Raw genomic sequence first — 10,867 nt, forward strand, 5'->3', positions numbered from 1 at the left:
TCACTACTTTTAAGTGTACAGTTTGATTGATGCTGGCTATCAAACTAGGTAACCACCACCAAAACCAAGATACAGAACATGTCCAGCACCCCAATAAGTTCCCTGTCCCTTTGCAGTCAATCTTCTTCTTCCACTCCCAGCCTCTGGCAAACACAGATTTAATTCCTCTCTCTATTATTTTACCTTTTCTAGAATATCATAGAAATGGAATCAGACAGTATTTAGCCCTTTGTATCATCTGGCGTCTTTCACTTAGCATAATGAAAGTGAGATTCATAATTGTTGTTAAAAGTACTCCTTGTTCTTTTCCTTATTATTGTTGTGTACTATTTCGTTGTGTGGCTAGAAAAATTTGTCTATCCCTCTACTGGTTCATGGACATTTGGGTTGCTTCCAGTTGATTGCACTTTTATATCTTAACAACATAAACTGGAAATAATTCCTTATCAATTTATAGATTTCTTTCTTTTTCCCTTACCTCCACTTTTATACGGGTTATAAAAGTTAACAGCTTTACTGAGATATAATTCACAAAGAGTAAGGCTCACCCTTTTAAAGTGTACAATTCAGTGGTCTTTAGTATATTCATAAAGTGTGTGTGGATCAACAGTATATAATTCCAGAATATTTTCATCACCTCAGAAAGAAACTCCATACCCATTAGCAGTCACATCTTATCCCTCACCCTATCTACTGTCTTTTTCTAAGAATTTGTCTACTCAGGAATTTTCATGTAAATGGAATCATATATGTGTGTCTGGCTTCTTTCACTTGACATAATGATTTCAAGGTTCATTCACATTGTCGCATGTATTAGTAATTCATTCCTTTTTATGGCTTAATAGTATTATAATAATATATATAATAATAAATATACCACATTTTGTTTACCCATTCATCAGTTGATGGACATTTGTATTGTTTCTACTTTTTAGCTATTATGAACAAAGCTATGAACATTCGTGTACAAGATTTTGTGTCTGCATATGTTTTTACTTCTCTTGGGTAGATACCTAGGAGTGGAAGTGCTGGGTCATATGGTAACTCTATGTTTAACTGTTTGAGAAACTGTCAGACAGTTTTCCAAAGCAGCTGCACCACCAGCATGTATGAGAGTTCCAATGTCTCCACATTCTCTCCAAACTTGTTATTGTTCATGTTTTTTATTCTAGCAATGCTAGTGGGTGTGAAGTGCAATTTCATGGTAGTTTTGATATTCATTTTCTTAATGGCTAATCCTGTTGAGAATCTTTTCATGTGCTCTTGGCAATTTGTATATCTTCTTTGGAGATATTCAAATCTTTCGGCTATTTTTAAATTGGGTTATCTGTATTTATTGTTGAGTTGTATGAATTCTTTATATAAGCTTTCTTCTACTACTTGTGTGATTACATCTTTAACATTTAGACCTCTGGTCGTTGGCATATTTTTCTTGTGTATGGTGTGAGACATAGGTCCAGGTCCTTTATTTACAAATTTTTTTCTCCCACTTTTGAATTGTATTTTCACTTTCTTGATGGTGTCTTTGAAGCACAAAAGTTTTTCATTTTGATGGATTCCACTTTATTTTTCTTTTCTCACTTGCTTTTAGTGTCATATATCAGAAGGCTTTGTCTAACCTAAGGTCACAGAAATTTACTTCCATGTTTTCTTCTAAGAGTTTTATAATTTTAGCTCTTACACTTAGGTCTATGACAGATTTTGAATTAATTTTTCTGTACAGGGTGAGGAAGGGGTCCAACTTTATTATTGTACATCTGGATATCCAGTTGTCCCAGCGATATTTGTTGAAATGACTATTCTTTCCACCTTGAATTGTCTAGGCACCTTTGTTGAAAATCAAATGACCATAAATGTAAAGGTTTGTTTCTGAACTTTCAATTCTATTCCATTAATCTCTATTTCTATCCTTATACCAGTACCCCATTGTCTTGATTACTGTAGCCTTGTGGTAAGTTTTGAAATTGGGAAGTACAAATTCTCCAACTTCATTCTTATTTTTCAATACTGTTTTGGCTAATCTAGGCCCCTTACATTTCCATATGAATTTTAGAATCAGCTTGTCAATTTCTGAAAAAAAAGGCAGTTGGAATAGATTGTGTTGCATCTTTAGATCAATTTGGAGAGTATTGCCATCTTAACAATATTCTAATCCATGAAGAGGTGGTGTCTTTCCATTTGTTTAGAACTTCTTCAATTTCTTTCAATAATGTGTTGTGGTTTTCAGCGTACAAATCCTAAACTCATTTTGGGAAATTTATTCTTAAGTATTTTATTCTTTTTATGCTATTGTATGTGGAACTGTTCTAATTTTATTTTCAGATTATTCACTGTCAGTGTAGAGAAGTACAATTGATTTTTGTATATTGATCCTGTATCCTGCAACCTTGCTGAACTCATTTACTAATTACCTAATAGTTCTTTGTGGATCCCTTAGGATTTTTAAAACAGGTTTAATTTTATTAATTAATTTATATTAATTGATATACTTGCTTTGCAAAAGGATTTGGCTATTTCATCTTTTAGTTCCTGGAATAATTTGTGTAGTATTAGGCTTGTCTGGTGTTTAAGGATTTGATAGAATTCTCCTATATATGGTGTATTTATTTGATAAATTTCTCTATTATTTTATGGAGATTGGTCTGTTAATGTTTTCTCTCTCCATGAGGGTCAATTTTGGGAAACTGTATTCTCCTCTGAAATTATTGATTTGATCTGTAGTTTGAAATTTATTTGCATAAAGTTGTACAAAGTAGTCTCATATATTTTTTTAGTTTCCTCTGTTTCAATGGTTAATTCCCCCATGCCCCTTTATATTTTGTATTTTTGTGCTTTCTTCCCTTTTTTCTCAATTAGTTTAGCTACTGGTTTGTTGATCTTGTTAATTTTTTCCAAAAGAACCAGGATTTTGATTTATTACTTTCACTATCTTTTGTTTCCTACCTCATTAATTTATGCTCTTATGGTTATCATTTCCTTCCGTGTTCTTTATTTGGTTAATTTTGTAGTTCTTTTTCTGGCTTTTTGAGGAAGCTAAAATTTTAAACAAACAAAAGATAGCTTATAGTCTGCCAACTAATTTTTAGCAAAAAACAAAGGGTTTTTAAAATGTCTATTCAAGCTATGAATCCTAGGAACAAAGTTCCTTCTAGAAAATTTTACTGAAAAATCTCCTTCGTGAATTAAAGTTAATGATAATGATGCAATAGTATGACGTGAACATAAACATTTTTTTCATTCCACAAATGTGCAATATAAGGACCACAGGAACGATCTAAGCCTGACACATCTGAGATATTATCTGTACAACCTAGTATATAATTTTAAGTTTTTTAGTTGAATTTTTAACCATAAAACATCAGATTACTGACGTTAATTATCTCTGAAGTTAATTCTCAGATGATGGCATTCCATTTTATGCTTGGCTTTGGCTTAACGTTTATTTTGCCCGTATGGACTGAATGTGTCTGGTCCGCCTCTACCAGAAGAGGGCGAGAAGGTTGGGCGGTACAGTCTGATTTATGGGTGGTCGAGAGAGAATGGAATGAGGAGGCAGAGGTGAGTCTGGCTTGAGGTGCCAGCGGGAAGACCCAATAGTGTTCCAGGGGCCCTGTTACCAGAAGCGCTCTGGGACCACCCATGGGCCAACTCCTTTCTTACATGAGAGGGCCTCTTGGACCTCCGGGCTCCTCCCAGGATGCTGCATCCCAGAGACCCGTCGGGCCTCCCTCTGGAGCGCTCCATCCTGCTAGGTCCAGGGCCAGGTTAGCGTTGACAGGCGACGTCCGTACCCCTCGGTCTTTCCCTCCGGGCTTGCGCGCCATTCGCCTGGACAAAAGTTAAGCGCGCGCTTCCGGACTAGGGAGAACATCCGGGTCATTTACAAACTAAAGCACACAAGAGGCCACGGCGGGCGGTGGGTGGAGCGATCTTAGTGCGGATCTACCCGGAGCCGGGGGGTCGGGGGGGGGGGGTTTGGGGGGCCGTGGGGGAGACCCAGCAAGATGCGGGCGGCGCGCCCGCCGCGGGGAGCTTCTAACCGCCCCTGCGCCCGGACTGGGGCACCGAGCTCGGGGATCTGTTCGACTTAGGAAAACACAAGCAGTGAGGAGTTGGTATTCTTGAGAAATACATCACATTTGTCAGGGAAACGACAGAGACTGAACTCAGCTTTACAAAGCAACTCAGGAATCTTTTGAAGAAATACCAACCTAAAAAGAACTGGAAGGAGGAAGAATACAAGTATATTCGTCATGTAAAGCGTTCCTTCCCACCCTGTGAGCGAAATGAGCGGTCACGCTGGGCACCATGCATTTACCTTGGAGAACTTGACCTCACAGGTCACCGTGGAGTTAGCGGGCTGTGTTCAAGACCAGAGCAGGAGTGGATATCGCACTTTTCGTGATGCACAAAAGAGAGCCACCGATAGACACTTGCTGGAAGCAACGTAAATCAAGTAAACGACGGTATGTGTGAGATTCCAAAAGACTGACAGAACACAGCAGTATTTTGGAGAAAAAAAAAATCATGCTGACATGAGTGTTTAAAAGGTAGGTCTTGAAAAGGCACACCAACAAACTCAAAAGTATCACCAATAGCAGAGGACAGCAAAGCAGATTACTCACCAAGTCTTCAAGAAATTGGAGCAGGACCTGCATGAATATTACCATCCTCATATATCCAACATCCTTCAGAAAATACAAGAGATGGAAGAAAGAAGGACAGTGAGAATTGGAGGATCAATGAAGACATGCAGATGTTGATCAACAGGCAATAGTAATCAGTGGGAAATGCTTGGATACCATAGTTAAGGCAGCTGAATCAATGATCAGATAAATGTCATAGTTGGTAAAAGAAACTTTCAAGTCAGAGTTTGAGCCTCCTGGAGACATCTGAGGAAGACACTCAGCCAATGAAGTGTACTGTGTCTGATCATAGTGTTTAAAATTCCAGAGTAGACAAAACAGAGGTCAAATCTGATAGCAAATCCAAAGGAAAGTTATGGCTGTTCATAAAAATAAATGATTCCCACACAGTAAAGGGAACTCATTGCTTCAATGAGTTCATGATCTTCAAACCCCAAATTCACTTTAAAAACCTAAAGCATGGTGGTGGGGGGAGAGGGCAACACCAGAGGGTTTCAGCAATCTTTCATCTCAACAAAGAAGGAAAAAGCTATATAAAGAAAGTCAATGAATTAAAGAAAGAAATCCAGATGGAAATGGATCAGAGATGGTATAACAAAGATGAAGAGTGACTGTCTAATGAATCCTCAAATGGGAGATCCAGCCAGTTTGGGTCACAAATTAATATATATAAATATATATATATATATATATATATATATAGAGAGAGAGAGAGAGAGAGAGAGAGGAGTTTCATATACATATATACATATATGTAGGAAAACTGTGACGAGAGGCCCAGAACCTTGAAGTCTGGCTAGCTGAGGTTGAAGGCAGGCTCCCAGCACCAAGTGAAGAGGCCTGACAACAGAGTGTAATGCATAAAAATCTCAGTCCCAAATTACTGTGCACAAGACTGGAAGGATACAGACACCAGTTACACAGAGGAGCAAAGTCAGGAGAGTGAGGTGCAGGTCTGGTCATGACTTTTAATAATAAATTCGATGACAAGGAACATATTCCCCCCCACAGGGACTTGTAAAATTCTCTACATATTTGAAGATCAGAATGAAGGAATTCTTTCAGCAGTTGAAGCAGAAACATTGTATGTTATAGAGGAAAATGAAGGTGATTCTGCATTTGGAGAAATGAAGATGAAAAGGGTTATATTCATACTTTATTTGTCAAAGTCTATTTGGACAAAAATGCCAAAGGTGCTAAGATGTATACAGGCATACCTTGGAGACGTTGCAAGTTTGGTTCCAGACCACTGCAATAAAGTGAATATGATAATAAAGTCACACGAATTTCTCTGGTTTCCCAGTGCATATAAAAGTTATGTTTACGGGGCTTCCCTGGTGGCGCAGTGGTTGAGAGCCCACCTGCCGATGCAGGGGACACGGGTTTGTGCCCCGGTCCGAGAAGATCCTACGTGCCGCAGAGCGGCTGGGCCCGTGAGCCATAGCCGCTGAGCCTGCGCGTCCGGAGCCTGTGCTCCGCAATGGGAGAGGCCACAACAGTGAGAGGCCCGCGTACCACAAAAATTAAAAAAAAAAAAAAGTTATGTTTACGTTATACTGTAGTAAGTGTGCAATAGCATTATGTCTGAAAGAACAACATATATAACTTAATTTTGGGGGGGGGGGCTGCCCTGCGCGGAATGTGGGATCTTAGTTCCCCAACCAGGGCTCGAACCCCCGCCCCCTGCATTGGAAGCACAGAGTCTTAACCATTGGACCGCCAGGGAAGTCCCACACCTTTTTTTTTTTTTTTTTTTTTCGGTACGCAGGCCTCTCACCACTGTGGCCTCTCCCGTTGCGGAGCACAGGCTCCAGACGCGCAGGCCCAGTGGCCATGGCTCACGGGCCCAGCCGCTCCACGGCATGTGGGATCCTCCCGGACCAGGGCATGAACCCGTGTCCCCTGCATCAGCAGGCGGACTCTCAACCACTGCGCCACCAGGGAAGCCCCCACACCTTAATTTTTAAAAATACTTTATTGCTAAAAAATACTAACCATTGTCTGAGCCTTCAGCAAGTCAGTCTTTTTGCTGGTGGAGGGTCTTGCCCAGATGTTGATGGCTACTGACTGATCAGTGTGGTGGTTGCTGAAGGTTGGGATGACTCTGGAAATTTCTTAAAATAAGACAACAGTGAAGTGTGCCGCATCAATTGACTCTTCATTTCGTGGACAGTTTCTCTGTAGCATGCCATGCTGTTTGATAGCATTTTACCCACAGTAGAACTTCTTTCAAAAGTGGAGTCAGTTCTCTCAAACCTGCTATTGCTTTATCAATCAACTGTCTGTGTAATATTCTAGATTCTTTGCTGTTATCTCAAGAATCTTTACAGCATCTTCACCAGGAGTAGGTTCCATCTCAAGAAACCACTTTCTTTGCTCATCAATAAGAAGCAACTCCTCATCTGTGAAAAGTTTTATCATGACATTACAGCAATTCAGTCACATCTTCAGGCTCCACTCCTAATTTAGTTCCCTTGCTCTTTCCACCACATCTGCCGTTGTTTCCTCCATGAAAGTCTTGAACCCCTCAAAGTCACCTGTGAGGGTTGGGATCAACTTCTTCCAAACTCCCGTTAATATTGATATTTTGACCTCTTCCCATGAATCATCAATGTTCTTAATGGCATCTAGAATGGTGAATCCTTTCCAATTCAGAGGGTTTTCAACTGACTTTGCCCAGATCCATCAGAGGAATCGCTGTCTATGGCAGCTATGGCCTTACAAAATGTAATCCTCTTCTTCTATCTGATTTTTAATTTTAATAGATATTGCCAGGTTTCTCTTGTTTAGTTAAAATCAACTATGCCTAACAAAATCCAAAATGTATTTCTTAAGTACTAACACTTGAGAGTCAAAATTACCCCTTGATCCATAGACTGCAGAATGGATGTTGTGTTAGCAGGCATGAAAAAAGCATTAATCTCATTGTACATCTCCATCAGAGTTCTTGGGTGACCACGTGCATTGTCAATGAATAATATTTTGAAAGGAATCTATTTTTTTTAATAGCAGTTGATTTCAATAGTGGGCCTAAAATATTCAGGAAACCATGTAGTAAGTAGCTGTGCTCTCATCCAGGCTTTATTGTTCCATTTGCAGAGCACAGGCAGAGTAGATCTAGCATAATTCTTAAGGACCCTAAGATTTTCAGAATGGTAAATGAGCATTGGTTTCACCATAAAGCCACCAGATGCATTAGCCCCTAGCAAGAGAGCTCTGAAACTAGGCATTGATTTCTCCTCTCTAGCTATGGAAGTCCTAAATGGCATCTTCTTCCAATAGAAGACTGTTTCATTTACATTGAAAATCTGTTGTTTGGTGTAGCCACCTTCATGAATTATCTTAGCTAGATCTGGATAACTTGCTGTAGCTTCTACACCAGCATTTGCTGCTTCCCCTTTGCACTTTTATATTATGGAGATGATTTCTTTCCTTAAACCTCCTGAACCAACCTCTGCTAGCTTCATACTTTTCTTCTGCAGCTTCCTCACTTCTCTCAGCTTTCATAGAATTGAAGACGGTTAGGGCCTTGCTCTGGATTAGGCTTTGGCTTAAGGGAATGTTGTGGCTGGTTTGATCTTCTATCCAGACCACTAAAACGTTCTCCATATCAGAATAAGTGTTTCACTTTCTTATCATTTGTGTGTTCACTGGAGTAGCGCTTTCCATTTCCTTCAAGAACTTTGCCTTTGCACTCACAACTTGGCTAACTGGCACAAGAGGCCCAGCTTTCAGCCTGTCTTGGGTTTTGACATGTCTTCCTCACTAAACTTAATCATTTCTAGCTTTTGATTTAAAGTGAGAGATGTGTGAGTCTGCCTTTCACTTCAACACTTAGAGGCCACCGTAGGGTTATTAACTGGTCTAATTTCAATATCGTTGTGTCTCGGAATAGGGAGGCCCAAGGAGAGGGAGAGAGACAGGGAACAGCTGGTAGGTGGAGCAGTCAGAAGATACACAACATTTAGTTTTTTTAGTTTGCTGTCTTAAATGGGTGCAGTTCGTGGCTCCCTGAAGCAATTACAATAGTAACATCAACTCAGCCATAAAAAAGAATGAAATAATGTCATTTGCAGCAACATGGATGGATCTAGAGATTGTCATAGTGAAGTAAGTCAGAGAAAACCAGATATCATATGACATCGCTTATATGTGGAATCTAAAAAAAAAGGGTACAAATGAACTTATTTACAAAACAGAAGTAGAGTAACAGATGTAGAAAACAAACTTATGGTTACCAGGAGGGAAAGGGGGGAGGGATAACTTGGGAGATTGTGATTGACATACACATACTACTATATAAAGTAGATAACTAATAAGGACATACTGTATAGCACAGGGAACTCTTCTCAATACTCTGTAATGACCTATATTGGAAAAGAATTTTTAAAAGAGTGGATATATGTATATCTATAACTGATTCACTTTGCTGCACAGCAGAAGCTAACACAATATTTTAAATCAACTATAGTCCCAATAAAAATTTTTAAAAAATAGTAACATCAAGGATCACAGTGATCACAGGTCAGCATAACAAATATAGTAATAATGAAAAAATTTGAAATATTGCAAGAACTACTAAAATGTGACACAGAGACACAAAGTGAGCAAATGCTGTTAGGAAAATCGTGCCTATAGATTTTCTCAATGCAGGGTTGCCACAAACCTTCAATTTGCTAATAATGCAGTATCTGTGAAGCACAATGAAGTGAAGAGAGATAAAACAAGGTGTGCCTGTATTTAATATTACTTTAAAAACTTAAAAAAAAAAACCACCTCAACAACACTGGAGTTTGTTGAAAAACAGTTGTTTCTACCCACAACTGTGACTATTACAGGAAGTTCTTCAAAATACTGGATGGTTGGATAGCACCACAATACATATTTTTTACAGCCACATAGGGAGCTTTTAGGCATCACACCCCTGAATTTTCCTTGACTTTCCTTTCCTTGAGTTTTGACTTAGTTAAGTTTCTCCTGCTAAGTTGAAGTTTTACATTCAAAGCTGCCAACTACCAATTTACAACTTATAATATTTGAAATCTGATAAACATTTCTTACTTGGGCAGCATCTATAAATAACAAAAAAGTTGGATTCTACCTTCTAACCATTATTTCTGAATCAAAAAGCACAGCATCTTGGGGGTGCTTCTGCTCTCTCCTGATCTCTTCTTTTAATTAATTAATTAATATATTTATTTTGGCTGCGTTGGGTCTTAGTTGCTGTGCATGGGCTTTTCTCTAGTTGTGGCGAGCGGAGGTTACTTTTCATTGTGGTGCGTGGGCTTCTCATTGCCGGGGTTTCTCTTGCTGTGGAGCACGGGCTCTAGGCACGCGGGCTTCAGTAGTTGTGGCTCGCGGGCTCTAGAGCGCAGGCTCAGTAGTTGTGGCGCACAGGTTTATTTGCTCCGCGGCGTGTGGGATCTTCCCGGACCAGGGCACGAACCCTTGTCCTCTGCATTGGCAGGCGGATTCGCAACCACTGTGCCAACAGGGAAGCCCTGACCTCTTCTTTATATACAGTGTCTGCCATAAATTGAAGCATATTCTAATGTTACATTTTGTAACTTAATAAATTGAACTATGCTAGTTTGTTAAACTTTACCACTATTCACTTAGAGGAAATCATGAACAAAATAAAATCTCACCCTACTTGAGTAAAGAAGTAAATAAGAAAATACTTATATTGGTACTAAATGCTTAAATGTGGTTAAGATCATGGCTAGTTCATCATGATTATCCCAGCCTATTTGATCCCAAACAACTAATTGAAATCTATAAAAGTTTGGTCAATTAACCTGTTGATTTTTACATATGGCACCAGCTGAGCTCTCCACCAATTGCAGATCAGATATTCTAGTGCTGTACAGACAGATTTACATGAAAACAGCACATGTCCACTTCTCAGTCACCTAGGTTCTGTTTCAGCTGGAGGTTTGGTGGCAGGAGAAGCTGTGTTCAGCTCACACTTCCCCAGGCTGGGCTATAATTTGAATGCAGTGTGGTGATAACTACAGTCATACACAGACTAAGAGCACAGCATACTGTTTCCAAAGGGTAGATTTTTAAATCATTCCCATCTTTAAGATCTAAATTTTTAGTTACTGAAATTTTTAAAAAGTAGTAAATGTAAGGGCCCACTTCAGAAAATGTGATTAACTTTAGCCAGAATAAAATAAACATTTCTCACCATCTTTAAAGAAATCTGGCCACATAGGATT

General features: G+C 39.3%; 1 pseudogene; it reads left to right on the top strand.

Moving 5' to 3' along the window:
* Window positions 1-4,039: 4,039 nt before the first annotated feature.
* On the top strand, window positions 4,040-5,611 carry LOC103089457 (formin-binding protein 1 pseudogene; annotated as a pseudogene).
* Window positions 5,612-10,867: the final 5,256 nt, after the last annotated feature.

Source organism: Lipotes vexillifer, unplaced genomic scaffold (assembly GCF_000442215.2).
Source record: "Lipotes vexillifer unplaced genomic scaffold, Lipotes_vexillifer_v1.1 scaffold51, whole genome shotgun sequence".
Classification (NCBI taxonomy): Eukaryota; Metazoa; Chordata; class Mammalia; order Artiodactyla; family Lipotidae; genus Lipotes; species Lipotes vexillifer.